This window comes from Pan paniscus, chromosome 23 (assembly GCF_029289425.2).
Source record: "Pan paniscus chromosome 23, NHGRI_mPanPan1-v2.0_pri, whole genome shotgun sequence".
Taxonomy (NCBI): Eukaryota; Metazoa; Chordata; class Mammalia; order Primates; family Hominidae; genus Pan; species Pan paniscus.
In genome coordinates, this window is record NC_085927.1 from 51,663,660 (window position 1) to 51,686,500 (window position 22,841).

A 22,841-nucleotide genomic window follows, 5' to 3' on the forward strand; every position below is an offset into this window, starting at 1 on the left:
CTCAGGATTGACCGACGGCCAGGTCGCCGGGTGCTCCGCGAAACTTTGGGCAGCGACTGCAGAAGCAAGTTGCTGATGAAGAGAGCAGTGGCGGCGGAGTGTGGACACATCTCTCCGGGATGGAGACCCGGGCGCTCCTGCTGTCACGCTGCAAGGGGAATTGAGCAGAAGGAATTTTGAGTTGTGGCCCCTCGGGTACGGGCTGGGGAGCGGGTGGCCTTTGTTCCAGCGCCTTAACAGCGGAGTGGAAGAGCTGGTAGGAGCCCAGGGATCCACTCTTAAAATACTAATTTTGCGACCACGGGAACCACGATTTGGAGAGGGTCAGCGGCTTGCTCAAGGTCACCCAGCTGGTTAGAGCCTAGTTCTTGCAGTTCCTCGGCCAGTATTGGTTTTTTTATACCCCTCCTTTCAAGAAAGAGTCCAGTTGACTAGGCTAGTAATCTTATTAACTGGATAGTTGCACTCTTATGTTTAGGCCCCAAAATGCTTTGTATTATTTCACTTCTTCCTCACAACAATCCTGTGAGATACTCTTATTACCTCTATTTTAATACGGTAATTAAAGAAGCCGAGGCCAGGAGATGTTGACTTATCTAAGGCCACTCACCTTAGAGAGCTTAGGCAGAAACACAGGTGCATTGTACTTTTCAGTTTTCAGAATGCTTTCCTGTCCAGGATCTCACTACAGCCTTGCAGGCATGTATGATGGCTACATCCCCGTTGTGCAGATGAAGAAACAGAAGCAGCAGAAGATTCTCTTTTGGGGGAAGAGATAAATGCAGCAGCTAATTGAAAAGGATCTGTTTGCCATTTTCCCATTTTGCTTTTGTAATATTTCTCCCCTTGGTTTGTCCTTGATTTCCATTTTGATCATGTGGGCAGTGTGATAAGACCCTTAATTGAAGCCCCAGTTCTAACCACAGACTCTTTGCTAAGTGCTTCTAAATACAGAAATGGGTTAACAAATGGGGGATGGGGTAGGTGGGGGTTGGGAACATAGCAAGGGCAGCTAACATGTTTTGAGAACTTCTGTGCCAGACGGTGTTAAACAGTTATACACGTTAATGTTCTCAATCTTCCTAACAACCCTGTCAGGTAGAGAGAACTGTTATACTTGTCATCTCCCTCTCACAGATCCTGAAAGTGAGGCCCAGGGCGGTTCATTAATTTACTGAAGATTACACAGCCAGTAGAAAGTACTGTATATCTATAGCTGCCTACCTGCAAGGGCACAGAAAGAAATTCATGTGCATTTTGCATTCCTATTCCATGATCAATTCCTATTTGTCTTATTTTGTTTATCTGATTTTTAAATTTAAATTTTTATTTATTTAGTTATTTTTTGAGACAGGGTCTCATTCTGTCACCCAGGCTGGAATGCAGTGGCACAATCACAGCTCACTGCAGCCTTGACCTTCTGGGCTCAAGCAATCCTCCCACCTCAGCCGGGAGGCTGGGACCACAGACGCATGCCACCACACCCAGCAAATTTTTTGAATTTCGTAGAGATGAGGTCTCACTATGTTGCCAGGCACAAACTCTTAGGCTCAAACGATCCTCCTGCCTCGGCCTCCCAAAGTGCTAGGATTACAGGTGTGAGCCACCTAAATTTTTTTTTTTTTTTTTGAGACGGAGTTTCGCTATTGTTGCCCAGGCTGGAGTGCAATGGCGCGATCTCGGCTCACCGCAACCTCCACCTCCCGAGTTCAGGCGATTCTCCTGTCTCAGCCTCCCGAGTAGCTGGGATTACAGGCATGCGCCACCACGCCCAGCTAATTTTGTATTTTTAGTAGAGACAGGGTTTCTCCATGTTGGTCGGGCTGGTCTCCAACTCCCAACCTCAGGTGATCCGCCCACCTTGGCCTCCTAAAGTGCTGAGATTACAGGCATGAGCCACTGTACCTGGCCGAGCCACCGTGCCTGGCCGAGCCACCTAATTTTTTTTAGAGACAGTGTCTGGCTGTTGCCTAGGCTGGAGTGCAGTGGCACAATCATAGCTCACTGCAGCCTTGAACTCTTGGGCTTAAGCAATCCTCCCAGCTCAGCTTCCCGAGTAGTTAGGACTAAGGCATGTGCCACCACACCTAGCTAATTTATAAATATATGGTAGAGCCAGTCTCACTGTGTTGCCCAGGCTAGTCTTAAACTTCCAGGCACATGCAGTCCTCCTGTCTTGGCCTCCCAAAGTGCTGGGATTACTGGCATGAGCCACTGTACCCAACCCTGTCTTAATTTGTAATGAGTTTAAATTACCTAGTGGTTAATACTGCCTTTATCCCCACAGATTTCTGAATAAAATGGAAACTACCACCCTCTGGAAACTACCACAGTGGTTCAGTGGCTTCATAGGTCCATTAGGTTTGATCCCAGTGGAAGAAGATTCCACTTCTCTGTCCTTCCAGAAGACCTGGTTTATAACAGTGCATAAGGCTTTTTCTCAAAATAGTTATATACCGCACAAGGAAGAGGTGTGGCTGTTGTGTCACAGGAGACCTAGGGGCCAGGTTTGGGAAAAGTGGTTCCATGTCTTCAGTTGATCAACAAGTATTCAAGTGCTGGCTGTGGTTTCTGAGCTGTAAGGAATTATGAAAGATAGCATAGAATTTTATGGCTTCATGGAGCTTGAGATGAGAAACTCTAGTGCCAGTATGGAACAGCTTAAAATTGCACAGCACAACAAGTAAAAGTCAGCAGTGAGGGTAGCTTGGTAAAGGCTGGCTTAGCAGGAAGACCACACCAAAGAGGTGGCTCTTGACCTGGGCCTTGGAGGACAAAAAGAGTTGGGCACGCTGAAGGTCAGTGGTCTGAAGATAAAATTATCCCTTGATTCTCACCCCTGTGTTCCCATTACTGAATGTTAGCTCCTTGAGGCAGAGACCTTCGTTTCATTCCCACTGAATTCTTTGAACCTAGAACAGTGCCTGGCACAGTGAGAGTGCCCATTAAATATTTGTGGAATGCCTGAGTGATCCAGTGATCTTGGGCTGGGCAGGATACTAATTGTCTTGGACATGGTTTGGAGTTGGATTAGATCAAGGAAATAGCCAGCCTGGATGCTTCTAGGAGCCGGTCAGGTGAGGAAGGGGAGAGGCAGGCAGGGTGAGTACATTTACTTCCTTTGTATGTGTATGGTGGGGATAAGGGGTGGATGCAACCTAGAGAGCCTCCAGGAGGTGCAGGCAGGCAAGGATCCATTCATTCCACAATGTCTGCTGTGTTCCAGTCCGTTGGTACCCTTCAAGGATATGGGCTCAGGGAGGCCACATTCATTTACTCATTCAACACATCTCTTGAATGGCTTCTAAGTATTCATGATGGACAAAGGATAACTTGAGCGAGACAGATCATGTGTCTTCTCTCTCAGGAAGCTTACATTCTTGATGGAGGAAATACAAGTTGAGTAAAATAAATGAACAGTTTAGGCAGGGCACTGTGAGCAAAATAAAATTGGGCCATATTATAGAGTGTGACTGGGCTAGCCTACTTAGATTCGGAAGTCCAGGGAGGCTTCTTGGAAGAAAGGTATCAGTGTCTGTTTTTCAAGAGATGCTGAAGTCTGGATTTTTATTTGAAATACCCAGATTTTTGGCCGGGCACAGTGGCTCATGCCTGTAATCCCAGCACTTTGGGAGGCCGAGGTGGGCGGATCACCTGAGGTCAGGAGTTCAAGACCAGCCTAGCCAATATGGTGAAACCCCATCTCTACTAAAAATACAAAAATTAGCCGGGCATGGTGGTACACGCCTATAGTCCCAGCTACCCAGGAGGCAGAGACAGGAGAATCACTTGAACCTGGGAGGCAGAGGTTGCAGTAAGCTGAGATCATGCCACTGCACTCCAGCCTAGGCAACAGAATGAGACTCCGTCTAAAAAAAAAAAAAAAAAAAAAAAGCTGGACACGGTGGCTCACACCTATAATCCCAGCACTTTGGGAGGCCGAGGCGGGTGGATCACCTGAGGTTGGGAGTTCGAGACCAGCCTGACCAACATGGAGAAACCCCGTCTCTACTAAAAATACAAAATTAGCCGGGCGTGGTGGCGCATGCCTGTAATCCCAGCTACTCAGGAGGCTAAGGCAGGAGAATTGCTTGAACCCGGGAGGCAGAGGTTGCAGTGAGCCGAGATCGCGCCATTGCACTCCAGCCTGGGCAACAAGAGCAAGACTCTGTCTCAAAAAAAAAAAAAAAAGAAAAAAAGAAAGAAATACCCAGATTTTTATATGTTGGCTCATTTAAAAAAAAAAAATACTATAGGCACCCAATAAAGCATGTGTGCTAGTTGATCTCTGGGGTCTTGTACTACTGCAGAACGTCCTGTTGTCCCAGGCCCCCAGGTTTCCCATAATAGAGTAAGTCTACCATTTCATTTTGTGTTATATATCTCTATTTTGAGAAAGGGTCTCATGTGCCATTACACACCAGGTCTTCTGGAAGGGCAGCAAGGTGGGATCCTCTTCCACTGGGATCAGGAAAGGAACAGTCATGGAGGTGACCTTTTTGCTGGGTCCAAATAGATGGGTGGCAGGAGCAGCCTGACAAGTATGTGGGAGGAGTTAAAACAAGCTGCCTTTGGAAATGAAAGTTTACTAGAGATTTCTTGGTATATAGTGTGTGTGAGGAAACAGTAGAAGATGAGGTCTGAGAGGTGAGGTGGAGCTAAATTGTACTGTAGATGCAAGGTGTTTTATGGAAGATAGGGAATTGTTGAAGATTTTCAAGTAGGGGGTGACATATTAATCATGGGTTTTTAAGAAAATTGAATTGTGGGCTGGGCTCAGTGGCTCATGCCTGTAATCCTAGCATTTTGGTAGGCCGAGGAGGGTGGATCACCCGAGGTCAGGAGTTCAAGACCAGCTTGGCCAACATGGTGAAACCCCATTTCTACTAAAGATACAAAAATTAGCCGGGCATGGTGGCGGGCACCTGTAACCCCAGCTACCTGGGAAGCTGAGGCAGGAGAATCGCTTGAACCTGGGAGGCGGAGGTTGCAGTGAACCCAGATTGTGCCACTGTACTCCAGCCTAGGTGACAGAGCAAAACCTTGTCTCAAAAAAATAAAAGAGAAAGAAAAGAAAATTGAACTGTGGTGATAGGCAAGGAAGACTGGAGGCAGGGAGGCCAATTAGGAAACTGTAGCCATCCAGGTGTGAGGTGATGAAGGGTGACAAATTTGGATGGGAAGTGGCCCTCATTCAAATACCTTTCCATGGCACTGACTTGGGCCTCTGCTTGCTTCTCCCTGCAGAAACCCAGTTTGACAGAGTACCCTGCAGTACCTGGCACTGACTAGGTGTTCTGTAAAGGTGTGTCTGATGAGGAAAGGAAAGCACCTCAAGTTCGGTCTGAGTGTTCACACCATTGGGAAGGTTGGAGTGGTCAACTGGGTGAGCAAGGAGTGAGTGTTGGGGATGTGACAGGACATGTCCTCACTGAAGGCTTGTCCCTGAAGGCAGAGCAGAGGGAGAATTCTAAGATCCCATTAAGACTTTGAGCCTGGAGCATTGGGGGAGTTAGGAGTCAGCAGAAAGAGCTGGTTAGGGGAAATGATGAAAATTTATCTTAATTGTGCTGAAATTGGGGTGCCTGGGGGTCATCCAGTAGGAAATGAGATGTAGATACTTAGGAGAAGGTAAAACTGGGATGGAGATTGAAGAGAGTCACTGTTGAGTCAAGAGGAGAGAACTGGGAGATTCGAGTTTAGGAAAGTGTTAGCTTTTCAAGGAGTAGTCTGCAGATGGTGGAGACAATGCCACAGAGAACAACAAGGATGACAAGGCCATGCAAGGAGTCGTGGGACTTGGTATTAGGAGGCCAAACCTTGCCAGAACAGTCAGATGAGGGAATCCAAGGCAGAAAGGAAGCAGGGGTGAGTGGGAGATGGGCAGGTGGAAGCAAGTAGTTCTCTTTGGAGAAAGTAGAATAATTTTTTCAATGAGCTGATCTACTTTCTGTCTTGATGAGTTTGCCTGTTCTGGACAACTCATAAATGGAATCAGACAGGTAGCATAATATTGCTTAGGTTCATCATGTTGCAGTGTAGTGTTCCATTGCATGGACACACCGCATTCTGTTTTATCTACTCTTCAGTTGGTGGACATTTGGGCCGTTTCCACTCTGGCTACATTATGAATGAAGCTGCTACAAACTTGTTTACAAGTTGCTGTGTGGACATATATGTTCATTTCTCTTGGGTAGATCTTCTACATTTTTTGTTGTTTATGTTTTCCAAGAGCTTATAATAAATAGTCCCATTTATTCACATGCTTAGTTTCTTTTTTTTTTTTTTTTTTTTTTTTTTTTTGAGACGGAGTCTCACTCTGTCGCCCAGGCTGAAGTGCAGTGGCGCGGTCTCAGCTCACTGCAGCCTCTGCCTCCTGGGTTCAGGCAGTTCTCTGCCTCAGCCTCCCAAGTAGCTGGGATTATAGGCACCCACCTCCACACCCAGCTAATTTTTTGTATTTTTAGTAGAGACGGGGTTTCACCATCTTGGCCAGGCTGGTCTTGAACTCCTGACCTTGTGATCCACCCGACTCGGCCTCCCAAAGTGCTGGGATTACAGACGTGAGCCACCGCGCCCGGCCCACATGCTTAGTTTCTATGTTCCTGTAACTAATTTGCCCTAAATCTTTGTGACGGAAACTTGCAATGTGGTGGTCAATTCCTTTCTTTCCTGTCCCATCTGATGGCTATGGTTTAGGTCTGCTCTCCCTTCACTTATCTTGGGACAACCCCTAACCATCACCCTTGGGGGCAATGTTGAAGCTCTTCTTTCCCAGTTCTTGATTTTTACTCACTTATTTTAGTGGACCACATCCTCCAGTGGCTTCCTGAGAAAGAGTACATTTAGGTAACTCTTTGAGGCCTTGCCTGTCTAAAAACATCTTTATACCAACCTCATTCCACTTTGGTAGTTTGGCTGAGTTTAGAATTTTAGGTTGGACAGAATTTTATGTCAGAATTTTGAAGGCATTATCTGATTATCTTCTTGCTTCTAGTAGAGAAATCTGATGCCATTTCCATTCTTGATCCTTTGTGTGTGACCTGTTTTCTTCTCTGGAAGCTTTTGGGATCCTGTCTTTATGTTCTGAATTCCATGACAACGTGCCTTGATGTGACTGGGCCGACAGTCACTGTCCCAACTTGTTGGGGCTCTGGAGAGCTGTGTCTGATACCTGAATTCATGCAGTCCCCCTGCCATCAGCCTCCTTGTCACCTGAGCCTGCAGAGGAACTTCCAGTACCTGAGCCTTTTCATGGCACTGATTTGGGCCTCTGCTTGCTTCTCTCTGCAGACACCCAGTTTCATCTTTGGCAGAGTATCCTGCATGCAGTACCTGGCACTGAATAGGCACTCTGTAAAGGTGTGTCTAATGAGGGAAGGAAAGCACCTCAAGTTCAGTCTGGGTGTTCACACCATTGGGAAAGTTGGAGTGGCCAACTGGCTGAGCTAGGAGTGAGTGTTGGGGATGGTTGTGGTCAGCACACCCCTAGGAGGTAGAGGTGGGAGAAGAGTGGAAACTGACTTCACATTTCTCCAGGGAGGGATGCTTTGGAAAAACTGCTCAGTGAGATGAAGCACAGATCTGCTTTTCATCCCTTTTGTACCTTTTTAAAGACATAAGTTATGTTTTGACACTGGAGTATATATGAGGGTTGCTAACGTTTGGGTTGAAAGAGCTGCTGTTGTCCACAGCTTATTTATTTTCCACCCATTTTTGTCTCCTGGTCTCATCCAGTTACATTTCCTGGGATATGTTTTTGGAGGTTGCTCAGATCATGACACTAGAGTTCCTTTGGGTTTCTTCTCCCTCCTCTGTCTATTTGGCCTCGCCCTTGACAAACATTCCCCACATTCACACCCAGGCCTTTGGCCTAATGTTCTTGAATGCTGCTTGCCTCTCATTGGATAGGCTTTTATGTAGCTCTCATATTCAGTTCATATTTTGGCATTTTAAAAAATATATATTTTTGCTTCTTTCTCAACTAGATCATTTCACTCCTCAAATTTGTAATTAAAAAAAGGAAATTCTCAAGCAGTTTTATTCAATTAGAACTTTGCAAATATCAAATTGTCCGTATCCTTCTGGATTCTTGTCTGAACATTGCTTATCTGCGTACATATCACAGTGTTTTCACATAGGGATTGCTGTATGTTGAAGTAGTTGAGGTGTAATAGCCATATAATCTAATGTGATCCATCTGAATAGGCAAACCCTTGCATACCTGTGTACCTGTTGAACATTTTCATCATTTGCAGTTTTTTCTTAACATAAGCACTGTTCTGAATACTTGTGAACAAGTCACTTGGGAGTTTGTTCATGGGCGTGTATCTTCCAAAGAGGAGTCTTCAAGTTGAGCTGGGTAACACACTATCAGCTGTAGCCCTTTCATTTTAAAAACATTTCCAGTGCTGCAAATTACTATGGTGATTGGGAATTACAACTTGGAAATATTTTTATTTTTTTAAAAGATAGTACATTCATATGAATCAAAATAAAATACATAAAAAGGTACTATGAAAAGTCTTGCTCCCGGCCCTACCCACTATCTGCATAGTCCCACCGCTCCCTCACAAGTAATTAAATTTTTAGTTTCTTTTACCTGCTTCAAGATGTATTTGTTATTACAAAAGAAGCTAATAACAAATATTGATTTTAGTTTTTGCTTTGCTTTCCTTTTTGACTGAAAAAGGTAGCATGCTATAAGCCCTGTTCTTCTGTGCCTTGCCTTTTCCTTTCTGCTTACCAATGTATCTTATAGATCATCCCAGACTTTTTCACTGCTGCATGGTTTTCCATTTGATGATGCCCTGTAATTTATTCATCCAGTCCTTTTTTGATGGACATCTGAAGGTATTTTCAGTCTTCTGCTATTAAAAACAATGCTGCGAATAGCTTTGTAAATTCTTCCTTTCACACATGTGCAAGTCTAGAGGCAGGAGCGGTTACCAGAAGTGGGATTGTTGGATCAAAGCCAGGGTGGTGCTGTCTCCGACATAGTTGTCGCAAGAATCCAGTTAGGTAAAACATAAGAGGGGCCAGTCACAGTGGCTCATGCCTATAATCCCAGCACTTGGGGAGGCCAAGCCGGGTGAATCATGAGGTCAGGAGATCAAGACCATCCTGGCTAACATGGTGAAACCCTGTCTCGACTAAAAAATACAAAAAATTAGCCGGGCGTGGTGGCATGAGCCTGTAATCCCAGCTACTTGGGAGGCTGAGGCAGGAGAATCGCTTGAATCCAGGAGGTGGAGGTTGCAGTGAGCTGAAATCGCACCACTGTATTCTAGCTGGGACACCAGAGCGAGACGTCCGTCTCAAAAAAAAAAAAAAGATTATAATGGAGCTATTGCCATACCATCTAGGTGTGTGTAAGTATACTCTGTGATGTTTGCACAATGAAGCAGTTGCCTAATGACACATTTCTCAGAATGAATCCTGTTGTCAAGTGACACATGACTTTATTTGATAATGAATACAAGACCATTTCATCTTGATCCCAGATAGATACATTGAGATGCATTGATGTTCTCTAAGTGAACGTGACTCATCCTGTTCTTTATTAGTTATTGATTGTTTCCGTAGTCACCTCTACTTTTTGATCATTCACCAGGTTTTGAAATCACTGTGTAGGCAGCACCCACTATGCAGTTCAAAACTTTATGTAGGCCTGTTTTGTACTGGGCTCCAGGTTCAGTGCTGGCAAATAAACAAGTTCCTTGTTCTCACAGAATGTGTATGGCCTTGGGTGCCAGGCACCGTTCCATGCCTTAACCTACATTCGTCTCATAATACGTTTTTGCATGCAATCTTTTCTTCAATTCTGTGGTATGCTGCAGGTGAAGAAACTGAGGCATAGATCACGTAGCTTGTAAGTGATGGAACAGTGGCCTAAATCCAACATGTGCAACTTCAGAACCCATGTGTTTTTCCTCTGTCCCATGCCCTGTCTGATGTAAGCAGGCTTCTAAGTTGCAAATACCAGGTGGTGTGGTGTGCTTTGAAGCTATTTATTCAACATGTGTTTATCAAGAAGTGTCTGTCCAGGCGCAGTAGCTCATACCTGTAATCCTAGCACTTTGGGAGGCCAAGATGAGAGGATCCCTTGAGCCCAGGAGTTTGAGACTAGCCTGGGCAACATACCTGGACAACATACTGAGACCCCATTTCTGTAAAAAAAAAAAAAAAACAAAAAAAACAAAAATTAGCCAGGCTTGGTGGCACCAGCCTGTAGTCCCAACTACTTGGGAGGCTGAGGTGGGAGGATCACTTGAGCCTAAGAGGCTGAAGATACAGTGAGTCAAGATCACACCACTGCACTTCAGCCTCGTCAACAGAGCGAGACCCTGTCTCAAAAAAAAAAAAAACATATATATATACACACACACACACACACACATATATATGTATGTATATGTATATATATTTTTTAAATTAAGAAAAAATGTCTGCTCTATGCTGGACACTTAAAGTGACTTCCCCTGGGTCCTAGGGTACTTTCTGAGCCTTAATTTCCTCTGTAAGGTGGGGGTTGGGTACCTTAGCTCACTTAGTTCTTGCAGCACCTATGACGTAGCTAAGGTACAAAAAAGGAAGAGGACAGGACCTAACCTCTTTTGGCTCTATTTAAAAATGAATGAGGAACTGAATGAACTTCAGTTTGCACATTGATGTAGGACTAGAGGACCTGTTTTTAGAATATGTTTGGAAATGTTTATTTTTTTCCTTTTGAAATGGCTTTTGTAGGTGTGGTAGTGGGACACAGAGGAGCAGTCACAGAGTGTGGTGCAAGTGACCACAAAATCAAGGGTTAAACTTTGTTGACATGATGGAATTTTTTAGAGTAGCAGAATCCCAGAGCCTGTGCCTTAAGGTAAGGCTCCCTGGGGAACTTTGTTTAGAAATGAATCCTAAACTATCGAAGGGCTTGCAAACTAGAAAATTTCTGCATATCTCAGGCCTTGAGAATTGCTAATGGATATGTATCTAAATGTCCCTTACAAGCTTGCTCCTCCACGTGGCCCTGTGGAACAGGTCTGTTGGGTTCAGGATCTGGTTTGGAACAGTGATGAAATTTCGAGCTGCTGAACCAGATATGGAACTGCTTTGCTAACCTGGTGTCTGCCCAGCTTAAGCCCTCTCCATCCCACAGCTGTGAAAGGAAATCATGCTTCTTCCCAAGTGCTAACATTCCTGTGAGGCCTTAGACTTTACCCAAGTCCTCCTGATACATTTGTCTTCCTAATAAGTGCTATAAAATTGAGGCTTGATTTCCACCCCCACCCCCAACCCCCACAAGAGTCCTGCTCTGTCGCCCAGGCTAGGGTGCAGTGGCGCAATCTCTGCTCACTGCGACCTCTGCCTCCTGGGTTCAAGCAATTCACCTGTCTCCTGTAATCCCGAGTAGCTGGGATTACAGGTGTGTGCCACTATGCCAGGCTAATTTTTGTATTTTTAGTAAAGATGAGGTTTCAACATGTTGGCCATGCTGGTCTTGAACTCCTTACCTCGTGATCCACCTGCCTTGGCCTCCCAAAGTGCTGCGATTACAGGTGTGAGCCACTGCGCCTGGCCAAGGCTTGATTTTTATGCCCATTTTCCATGGACATAGATGAAGGCACTGAGACAGAGAAATTAGATGATTTGCCAATGCTTCCTATGCTGATGACGGGGAATGAACTTGGATTTTCTGATGTGGGATTCCATATTCTTCGCTGTCCTATGAAAATGAGGTGGGAGATGCCTTGATTCAGGAAGCCTGTCTATCTAGGAGCCTCTTCTCTGGTCAAAAGTTGTTTTTAAAAAATCCTTGCTGCATTTCAACGTGAATGAGTATCCACTGTATTCATAGCACAGCGCTAGAAGGTGTTAGAGTTGAATGAAATGGCCTCTGCTTTCAGGGAGCTAACATGTAAACATCCAGTCATAATACATGGGAAAATACAACAGAGGCTATAACAGAGGAACAACTCTAAATCTTTGGAGGACTGAGGAAGGGAATTAGAAAAATCTTCACAAGGACTTTGGCATTTGGGCTGAATTGTGAAAGGTGAGTAAATAGGATTTTAGAAGGTAAAGGAGCAGGCATGGTGTTTATTTAGATAGATTTAGACAAAGTTGGGAATAATTTGGCATGCTCTAGGAATATGTGTGTCAGAGTGCTGCATAGGACAGAGGTTCTCAAACTTGAATGTGTCTATGAACTCCCAGGGTATACCCCCAAAGATCTGAATGTGGAAGGTCTGGGATGTTGTCCAACAGGAACACCTAACTAGTGGAGGGGGCAGGATCAGAGAAGCCTTCTCAGGGATAAGCTGAGGTCTTAAAGGGGTGGAAGGAGAGAGCAGCTGTGTTCCAGGCTGAGTGAACAGCCATTTTGAAGGGCTTGACCAGTGCTGGTGCTCGAGTGTCTGGGTTTTGTGTAGACCACACTCTTGATAACTGTGCTGTTCGTTATCTTCCTCAAACAGGGTTTTGGTCAGGTGCCTCCTTGCTTCAGTGTGTTCTTTATCAGTCAGGATTCTTGGTGATAAGCAGCAGAAACCGCTTCTATCTAGCTTGAACAGAAAAGGATTTGTTAGAAGGATGGTTCTTGGAGTGACTAGAAAAGCTGGAGAGCCAATTTGGAAAATGGGCCAGAACCAAGGAGACTCCTGCTTAGTACTCCTCCGCCTTCATGATCTGTATATTGTCTTGGCTTTCCTGGGTCATTCCCTCAAGGGCCGCACTCCTGGTGGGAGGATGCATTAATCAGAGCTGACTGGCAGGAAACCTTCCCTCACATGAGGACTGCCCAATGGGGATTCTCCAAAGGAAGATCAGGGTGCTAATGGGAGGGTCGGGTCTGATGATGGACAAATGGAACAAAAGTGGCAAATGCCCACCATGTATTCTGTGCCTTTCCTTGCCTCTGAAATAAAAGCAGTTTCTGCCGCCAAATATACATGGTAGCATTAAGTCAGGCCTTTCACAGGCAGCTCCATCTCTCCATTTTGCACCGTGCTGTCTCTACTTCAGCAGCTGGCAGGACATTTCCTGATACTGTGGTTTTGCTCAAACTATTTCCTTTGCCTGGAATACCCTTCCCTCTCTCTAATTTATAAACCCTTTTCATCCGTTAAGCTCGGTTTTCACTGCCTGCCAGGATGGATCAGTCCTTTCTCTGCTCTCTGACAGCCCTTTCTTTGTGAGGCACTTGTCTGTTCTTGCCCTTGTCGCAGTTTATGGAGTTGGTTAGGTTTCTCTTTCTTCTCTGTGAGCATGGGAGATGGGAAGAAAACGAATACTTTTCAGTCTTTGTCCTGTGCGGAGTTCCACACAAGGCACATAGGATCCTCCAGCTCCCAGCCCAGAGTACATAGCGTATGCAGATTTGAGTGGATGTTTGTATTTGTAGCGTGATTTGATAACCTGCTTTGCAAGTATTCTTTTTCTCTTTAGTTTTAGGGAGATTTGGGGGCATGGTAATGGATGGAAGGGTAAGATGGTGGGATGTTGGGGTCTTTCATTTTTGCCTGAATGGTTTAAGGGCTGAAAAAGGTTGAGATCTCTTGCTTTGTAGACTCTGCCCCCAGGAGGAGGACAGTTCAGGTGAAGTGGCTTGTGCCTGATTTTGTTGGCAGTGGGTCACCTGAAATGTGAAATGTGAGGGCCTCCTTTTGCAGAACAGGGTCATGCAGGATCAGTTCCTTGGAGTCTCACTCTGCATCTCGCTCAATTTTGTAGTCTCCTGCTAAAAGAGAGTGAAAGAGGGAACAGTATGATGCCAGGGCAGCAGCAGGTGAAGAGCTGGGAGATACAGGAAAGACCTGGGATGACACATCCTTCTCTCTCTGAGCTTGGGGCATTCACTCTACTCATTCGTGAATGAAGCACTTACTGAGCACCTGTCCAATGTCAGGCTCTCTTTGGTGATATCCGTATGATGATAGAACCAAAGCATCTGCATTATGTGGTAGCTAAGAGCTTGACTTTAAATCCCAGCTTCACCACCTGCTGACTGGGTGACATTAGACAAGTTACTTAGCCTCTGAGTGCCTCATTTTCCTTACCTTAAAGTGGAGATGATAATGGCATCTACCTCAAAGTGTCATTGAGATTAAACGAAATTTATGTAAAGTGTTTAATTGCTGATACATAGTAAGAGCTCAGCAAATGTTAATTCCTGTACTTTTTAAAAATTATTACTACTAATTTGCTCAGTTTTTCTTCTTGATTGTTGTGCTCAAAGTCTGTTTCTTTTATTTATTTATTTTTATTATTATTATTATTATTTTTTTTTTTTGAGACGGAGTCTCGCTCTGTCGCCCAGGCTGGAGTGCAGTGGCGCAAACTCGGCTCACTGCAAGCTCCGCCTCCCGGGTTCATGGCATTCTCCTGCCTCAGCTTCCCGAGTAGCTGGGACTACAGGCGCCCGCCACCACGCCCAGCTAATTTTTTTTTTGTATTTTTTTTTATTTATTATTATTATACTTTGAGTTTTAGGGTACGTGTGCACAATGTGCAGGTTAGTTACATATGTATACATGTGCAATGCTGGTGCGCTGCACCCACTAACTCGTCATCTAGCATTAGGTATATCTCCCAATGCTATCCCTCCCTCCTCCCCCTGTATTTTTTTAGTAGAGACGGAGTTTCACCGTGTTAGCCAGGATGATCTCAATCTCCTGACCTCATGATCCGTCCACCGTGGCCTCCCAAAGTGCTGGGATTACAGGCGTGAGCCACCGCGCCTCGCCTTCAAAGTCTGTTTTTAATACAGCAGTCATTTAAGAATAATAAGTGGGATAAGAGAGACAGCCTTTCAAACATGAGATGACAAGAATCTGATGTCTGTGTTTTAGCATTAGGCAAGGATTGGAGTCCCTGGCTGCAGCAAGGGTGGGGCTCTTGCATGGGTTGGGACTCTGGTTGATTGCAGCATCGTAGAGCCTAACTGCTGGGAGGTGGGGCAACCCCAGCGAGAAACTCCTAGGAGGAAGCACCTCCCTGTGGTGGTTGGGGCAACTTGTGGAGCAGGGTGCTTGTGAAAAGAGCACAGGGCTTAGAGAAAGGAGTAAGGCTCCTATCTCTGTCTGCCACTCGCTCCCCACCTGCCTGAGATGGTGTGCAGGTCACCCCCTCTTTGGACTTGGACTTTTCTTCCTGTGTAAAAACCACCACCAAGACCGCTTTTCAAGCACTTACTGCCAGGCACTATCTATCCCAGGTGATTTACATATATTAACTCACTTAAAACAGTGCTTGAAATGGCTACCTCACAGGGTGATTTTGAAGATTATATAACACAGTGTGTGAAAGTAGAAGTGTTAAAAGGAAAAATAAGGGAGCCACAGTGTTAATGAAGTTATTTTCCAGTAAAAAAAATCATGTTTAAACTTTGTATATGAATATATACATACGTACATATACACTGCAGTAAATAGTACTGAAAACAGCAACAACAGCTGTTTAAGCAACATTCCAGCAGGTTCCTCTTGTATCATGTATCCCTTTTTATCCTAACACTTTGCATGCAGTCCTGGCAGATTTATTATTTATTTATTTATTTATTGGAGATGGGGTCTCACTCTGTTGCCCAGGCTGGAGTGCAATGGCGTGATCTCAGCTACTGCAAACTCTGCCTTCCAGATTCAAGCGATTCTCCTGCCTCAGCCTCCCAAGTAGCTGGGATTACAGGTGCTTGCCACCATGCCCGGCTAACTTTTGTATTTTTAGAGAAATGGGGTTTCACCATGTTACCAGGCCAGGCTGGTCTTGAACTCCTGACTTCAGGTGATCCTCCCGCCTTAGCCTCCCAAAGTGCTGGGATTACAGGTGTGAGCCACTGCACCCGCCCCAACAGATGTTTTTACAGAGGGTTTCTACCATAACATGTGCCTCTTGAAGGCATTTATTTTTGTATCTGGCACATAGTAGGATCTCAGTTAATGTTTCTTGAATGCGTGTCTTAAGGGATGTATCTTTTATTAAAATGTATACTTAAAAAGAGAGAGATTGTTCTAGAAAACAGCATCTTGTCAAGGCATATGGTCTCATTTGAAGAATAATTTAATAATTTGGATAGGAAGGTATACTTGTAAAATACAGCCAGTCAAAAATATCTTTTCCCCATTCCCCTTGATGCATCCATTACATACATGTTCACCCTGAGATTGATCTTCCATCAGCATTGAAATGAACATTGAAAGTAATAAGATGGGCCGGGTGTGGTGACTCACGCCTGTAACCCCAGCACTTTGGGAGGCGGAGGTGGGTGGATCACGAGGTCAGGAGATCGAGACCATCCTGACTAACATGGTGAAACCCCGTCTCTGTTAAAAAAAATACAAAAAATTAGCCGGGCGTAGTGGCACACACCTGTAGTCCCAGCTACTCGGGAGGCTGAGGCGAGAGAATCGCTTTAACCTGGGAGGCGGAGTTTGCAGTGAGCCGAGATTACCCCACTGCACTCCAGCCTGGGTGACAGAGTGAGACTCCGTCTCAAAAGAAAAAAAGAAAGTAATGAGATGGGGCTGGGCGCCGTGACTCACGCCTGTAATCCCAGCACTTTGGGAGGCCGAGGCGGGTGGATCACAAGGGCAGGAGATCAAGACCATCCTGGCTAACATGGTGAAACCCTGTCTCTACTAAAAATACCAAAAATTAGCCAGGTGTGGTGGCGGGCACCTGTAGTCCCAGCTACTCAGGAGGGTGAGGCAGGAGAATCACTTCAGAACCAGGGAGGCGGAGGTTGCAGTGAGCCGAGATGGTGCCACTGCACTCCAGCCTGGCAACAGAGCGAGACTCCATCTCAAAAAAAAAAAAAGTAATGTTATGATTACCTAAGTGCCCCTCCACACAGCCCCAAATCTCCTTTGTTGTCACTCCAAGTCTGTCTTACAGCTTTTTCCCAAGTTGTGATGAGCATAAATGTAAAATCCAAGAAATGTTTATTTTGTAAGGGGAAAAAAGTGTGGGTAGAGGAGAGACTCAGACAAACCTAAATATAGATATAAATTCAAATCTCAGTTCAGCCACTTTGTAGCTTATGTAGGGGGCTTTGGCAAATTATCTAATTTCTTTGAATCTTAGATTCCTCACTTTTTTCTTTCTTTTTGTTTTTTTTGAGATAGCCTCTGTCCCCTGGGCTGGAGTACAGTGGAGAGATCTTGGCTCACTGCAACCTCTGCCTCCAGGGTTCAAGTGATTCTCCTGCCTCAGCCTCCCGAGTAGCTCGGATTACAGGTGCCCACCACCACGCCCAGCTAATTTTTGTATTTTTGGTAGAGATGGGGTTTCACCATGTTGGCCAGGTTGGTCTTGAACTCCTGACCTCAAGTGATCCACCCACCTCGGCCTCCCAAAGTGCTGGGATTACAGGCGTGAGCCACCAAGCCCGGCCAGTTTCCTCACTTTTAAAACATAATAATATTGGTCTCAGGGTTGATATAACGTACTAAGTGGGTATCAGTGGTAGCTACTTTTATGTTGTCCTCATGGAGGACATGAATGAATTTAATTTCAGTAATATTACCTTCTGTACTGGTAATATTTATTCTGTAAATAAAATATAAATATGCTTTCTACCCAGAAAATAAGTTTATTAGCTTTGTCACTTCGTTGGTTTTGTTCTTAAATATCAATAGTGCAACCACTGGCTTTTATTCAAAGGTTTAATTGGAATCTAACCTGGAGATTTTCCCCTTTTTAAATTTATGTTTAAAAAAAAAAACTATGGAAAGTCGGCATGGTCTGGGCTGCTTGGGAGCCTGAGGCAGGAGGATCACTTGAGTCCAGGAATTTGAGACTCTCCTGGGCAACATAGTAAGGCCCTGCTTCTTTTAGTCTTTTTGTTTTGTTTTTTTTTTGAGACGAAGTCTCGCTCTTGTCCCCCAGTCTGGAGTGCAATGGCGTGATCTCGCCTCACTGCAACCTCCACCTCCCGGGTTCAAGCGATTCTCCTGCCTCAGCCTTCCAAGTAGCTGGGATTACAGGTGCGTACCACCACGCCCAGCTGATTTTTTGTATTTTAAGTAGAGAGAGGGTTTCGCCCTGTTGGCCAGGCTGGTCTTGAACTCCTGACTGCAGGTGATCCACCCGCCTCGGCCTCCCAAAGTGCTGGTATTACAGGCATGAGCTACCGCACCCAGCCAATAAGGCCTTGCTTCTAAAGACACTTAAAAAAAGAAACAAAGCGGCCGGGCGCGGTGGCTCACGCCTGTAATCCCAGCACTTTGTGGGGCCAAGGCGGGTGGATCACAAGGTCAGGAGATCAAGACCATCCTAGCTAACACGGTGAAACCCCGTCTCTACTAAAAAATATGAAAAATTAGCCGGGCATGGTAGCGGATGCCTGTAGTCTCAGCTACTTGGGAGGCTGAGGCAGGAGAATGGTGTGAACCCGGGAGGTGGAGCTTGCAGTGAGCAGAGATTGTGCCACTGCACTCCAGCCTGGGCGATAGAGAGAGACTCCATCTCAAACAAACAAACAAAAGGCAAACCTATGGGGACCTGGCCTGGGAGTGAAGGAGGGAGGAGGGAGGCAGGGAGGGAGGAAGGAAAAAACCAGAAAAAAAAAGTGAAAAAATTAAATACATTTTATTATGTGCTTGATGTATTTTTCTGTGTATTGATATATATCCATCAGTTTGGATTATTCCCATATTTACAATTAAGTAACTGAGTCTCAAGGAAATTAATTAATTTTTCAAAGATAGCACAGTGATTACATTATTGGAGTCACAGCCACTTCTCTTTGAATTTAATCGTGACATCTCCATTCAGTTTGGCCTTGCAAAACGGGCCTTGGTTTAGCTTTTTGACATCTTGCCTTTCTCCTTAAATCTGATCCCTTGTGACTCTTTTTTTATTTTTTTGTTTTTTCCTCTCCTGACTTTCATCTGAAACCCTGAACCCTACAGGCCATGGGAGATGACCTGTTTCCCAGTTTTGGTCACTTTTTGGGCCATATTTATAACCAAAACTCTTATTTAACCAGTTTTCAGAAAATTCTCAGCTTCTTCATCAATTGATGAAGTTATCTGACTGAATTTTTATTCCAGCCATTCTCATACTCTCAGAATGATTTTTTTTTTTTTTTGTGGTAGATGGAGTTTTGCTCTTTTTGCCTAGGCTGGAGTGCAGTGGCACAGTCTCGGCTCACTGCACCCTCCACCTCCTGGGTTCAAGTGATTCTTCTGCCTCAGCCTCCCAAGTAGCTGCAGGCATGTGCCACCATGCCCAGCTAATTTTTTTATTTTTAGTAGAGACGGGGTTTCACCATGTTGGCCAGGCTTGTCTCGAACTCCTGACCTCAAGTGATCCACCCGCCTTGGCGTCCCAAAGTGCTGGGATTACAGGCATGAGCCACTGTGCCCGGCCAGTGATTCTTAATTAGTTCATGATATTTTGGGGTTCTAGGCAGGACAGCAGCCTCTGCCTCCTCAACCCCATGTAAACCAGAATGAGCAACTGCTGGGTTGGAGGAGCTCTCCTTCTTAGAGCATTGTTGGACAACTTGCTATGAGTTCTCCTTCATTTTTTCATTTCACCACCATGAGTTGTAGGGCCCTTTGTGCTTTGGCCCCTAACAACTTGCCCAGTATGGTGCCCTGCCCGTCACCCATTGTCTTCAACAACCTATCATGCAGCTCCATGTCTCCCTGCCTTGGCTCTTGAGGTTCCCTGGCCTAGACTGTACTTTGCATCCTGATCAGCCTTCAATCCAACTCCTTCAGGGAACTATTGACCTGCTGGATTCTGTGATTTTGTCATGTTCCCTGTGTCCTCTTTGGTGTCTTGCAGATGTACATCTCTGCTGTGACAATCTTCACAAACCATATCGTGATCCTTTCACTAACTCTTTGAGGTCAAGGACTAATTTATTATCTCTGTGCCTGGTACACAGTGGATGCTTAACCCGTTGAAATCCTTCTGTATTTACATACTTACCTCCCTAAAAGTGAAAGCTTTGCAGAAATTACATAGATCTGTCCAGATTTTCCAGGCTAGTCTAACTTTTAAAAATATCTTATTCCATTATGAGGTGAAACATCCCTTCTAGTTTCTGGTTCAGAAAGCATGATCGGTCAGGTGCAGTGGCTCACGCCTGTAATCCCAGCACTTTGGGAGGCCGAGGCAGGTGGATCACAAGGTCAGGAGATCAAGACCATCCTGGCTAACACGGTGAAACCCCGTCTCTACTAAAAATACAAAAAATTAGCTGGGCGTGGTGGCGGGCGCCTGTAGTCCCAGCTACTCGGGAGGCTGAGGCAGGAGAATGGCATGAACCCGGGAGGCGGAGCTTGCAGTGAGCTGAGATCACGCCACTGCACTCCATCCTGGGCGACAGAGCGAGACTCCATCTCAAAAAAAAAAAAAAAGAAAAAAGAAAGAAAGCATGATCACCATTTTTATAAGTTGCATGAAAGTTGCTATTGAGAGCATTTCAGTGAGTCAGTGCCAGTTTTTTTGTTGTTGTTGTTGTTTTGTGTTTTGTGTTTTTTTGTTTTTGTTTTTGTTTTGAGATGGTGTTTCACTCTTGCCACCCGCGCTGGAGTGCAGTGGCGCGATCTCGACTCACTGCAACCCCTGCCTCCCAGGTTCAAGTGATAACTGCCTCAGCCTTCCGAGTAGCTGGGATTACAGGCACCCACCCCCACACTCAGATAATTTTTATATTTTTAGTAGAGATGGGGTTTCACCATGTTGGCCAGGCTAGTCTCGAACTCCTGACCTCAGGTGATCCACCCGCCTCGGCCTCCCAAAGTGCTGAGATTGCAGGGGTGAACCACCATGCCCGGCCTGGCTTTTGTTTTTTAATACCAGTATGCTTGGTGCTTGAAGCGGTACAGGGAAAGGAACATTTTCTCCATGCACTCATAGAACACAAGACATAAGAAAAACATCTTTAAGATTTATTTATTTAGAATCCAGGGGTGGTGGCTCATTCCTATAATCCCAGCACTTTGGGAGGCTGAGGCAGGCAGATCACTTGAGGCCAGGAGTTCAAGACCAGCCTGGCCAACATGGTGAAACCCGGTCTCAACTGAAAATACAAAAATTAGCCGGGTTTGGTGGTACGTGCCTGTAATGCCAGCTACTCAGGAGCCTGAGGCTTGAGAATTGCTTGAACCTGGGAGGCGGAGGTGGAGCCGGAGGCTGCAGTGAGCTGAGATCACACCACTGCACTCCAGCCTGGGCGACAGAGTGAGACTCTGTCTCAAAAAATAATAAAATAAAATTTATTTATTTAGTGACCTTGTCTCACTTTGTTGCCTAGGCCGACCTTGAATTCCTAGGTTCAAGCGATCCTCCCATCTTAGCCTCCCGTGTAGCTGGACCAATAGGCATGTGCAGCATTAAAAAAAAAAACTTACTATGTGTAATACAGCAAAGTAAAGTTTTTTAAAAGTTAAAAACATAGCCTTGAACTAAAACATCATGAGCACATGTCAGAGATTTATTAACATTGTTAATGAAGATAACAGGATGACAAATGGATCAAAGGAGACTGCAAGAAACTGATATTTACATAGAAAAAAGAATGCCGGAATAAGATTGCAAATTTAAATACAAAACTAGGGCCAGATTCCGTGGTTCACGCCTGTAATCTCAGGACTTTGGGAGACTGAGGCGAGTGGATCACTTGAGGTCAGGAGCTGAAGACCAGCCTAGCCAACATGGTTAAATTAAACTTCGTCTACTAAAAATACAAAAATTAGCTGGGTGTGGTGGCGGGCACCTGTAGTCCCAGCTACTTGGGAGACTGAGGCGGGAGAATTGAAACTGGGAAGTGGAGGTTGCAGTGAGCCAAGATTGTGCCACTGCACTCCAGCCTGGGTGACAGAGCGAGACTCTGGCTCAAAAAAAACACAAAACTAGTTAATGTCCTACAGTGCAATGAAAACAAAAGCTTAAAGGTTTTCTTTTCTACCAGACAGAAATGATTTTAACTTAACAATTTTCTGCAGGCTAACATCTAACTTTACAGAATGGGAGCCTTAATCAGTAGTAAATAGAAAGTCAAACAAGGTGATGGTTCCATAGAGCATCAGATAACTTTTAGGCAGGCAGCTTAGACAGTGCTGTAGTATAACTTTTTTTTTTTTTTTTGAGTCAGGGGTCTTGCTCTGTTGTTCCAGGCTTGAGTACAGTGGTACAGTCGTGGCTCACTGCAGCCTTGAACTCTGGCCTCAAGTGATCCTCCCACCTCAGCCTCCCAAGTAGCTGGGACTACAGGCATGTGCCACGAGGCCTGACCAAGTTTTTTTATTTTTTAGAGAGATGGGGTCTCACTATTTTGTCCAGGCTGGAATGCAGTAGCATGATCATGCCTCACTGCAGCCTCAAACTCCTGGCCTTAAGTGATCCTCCTGCCTTAGCCTCCTGAGTAACTGGAATTTTAGTATAACTTTAAAGAGGCATATAACTTTTTTTTTGGTCTTATTTCCAAGTTTTAGTTAATTTTTCTTTCCTGTTTTCTTGAGACATGGTCTTGGTCTGTCACCCAGGTTGGAGTACAGTGGCACAAACTCTGCTCACTGCAACCTTCACCTCCCAGGCTTAAGCAATCCTCCCACCTCAGCCTGCCGAGTAGCTGGGCCTACAGGTGCGTGCCACCATGCCCCCTGCTAAAGTTTGTATTTTTTTGTAGAGATGGGGTCTCACTATGTTGCCCAAGCTGGTCTCAAACTCCTGAACTTGAGCAATCTGGCCACCTCAGCCTCTCAAAGTGCTGGGATTACAGGCATGTGCCACCACACCTGGCCAATAATTTTCTTTAACAAAATAAATCACGATTGAGTTCAAGAACTAAAAGATGACTAGATCATCTGAGGTGGAAAAGAGTCCCTGGTAAA

The 22,841-nt window shown here is 45.1% G+C and overlaps 1 protein-coding gene across 1 annotated transcript in view; it reads left to right on the forward strand.

The window, feature by feature from the left end:
- Positions 1-22,841, forward strand: part of SREBF2 (sterol regulatory element binding transcription factor 2) — a 79,313-nt gene that overhangs the window by 6,052 nt on the left and 50,420 nt on the right. The gene's annotated exons all lie outside the window — the stretch shown is intronic.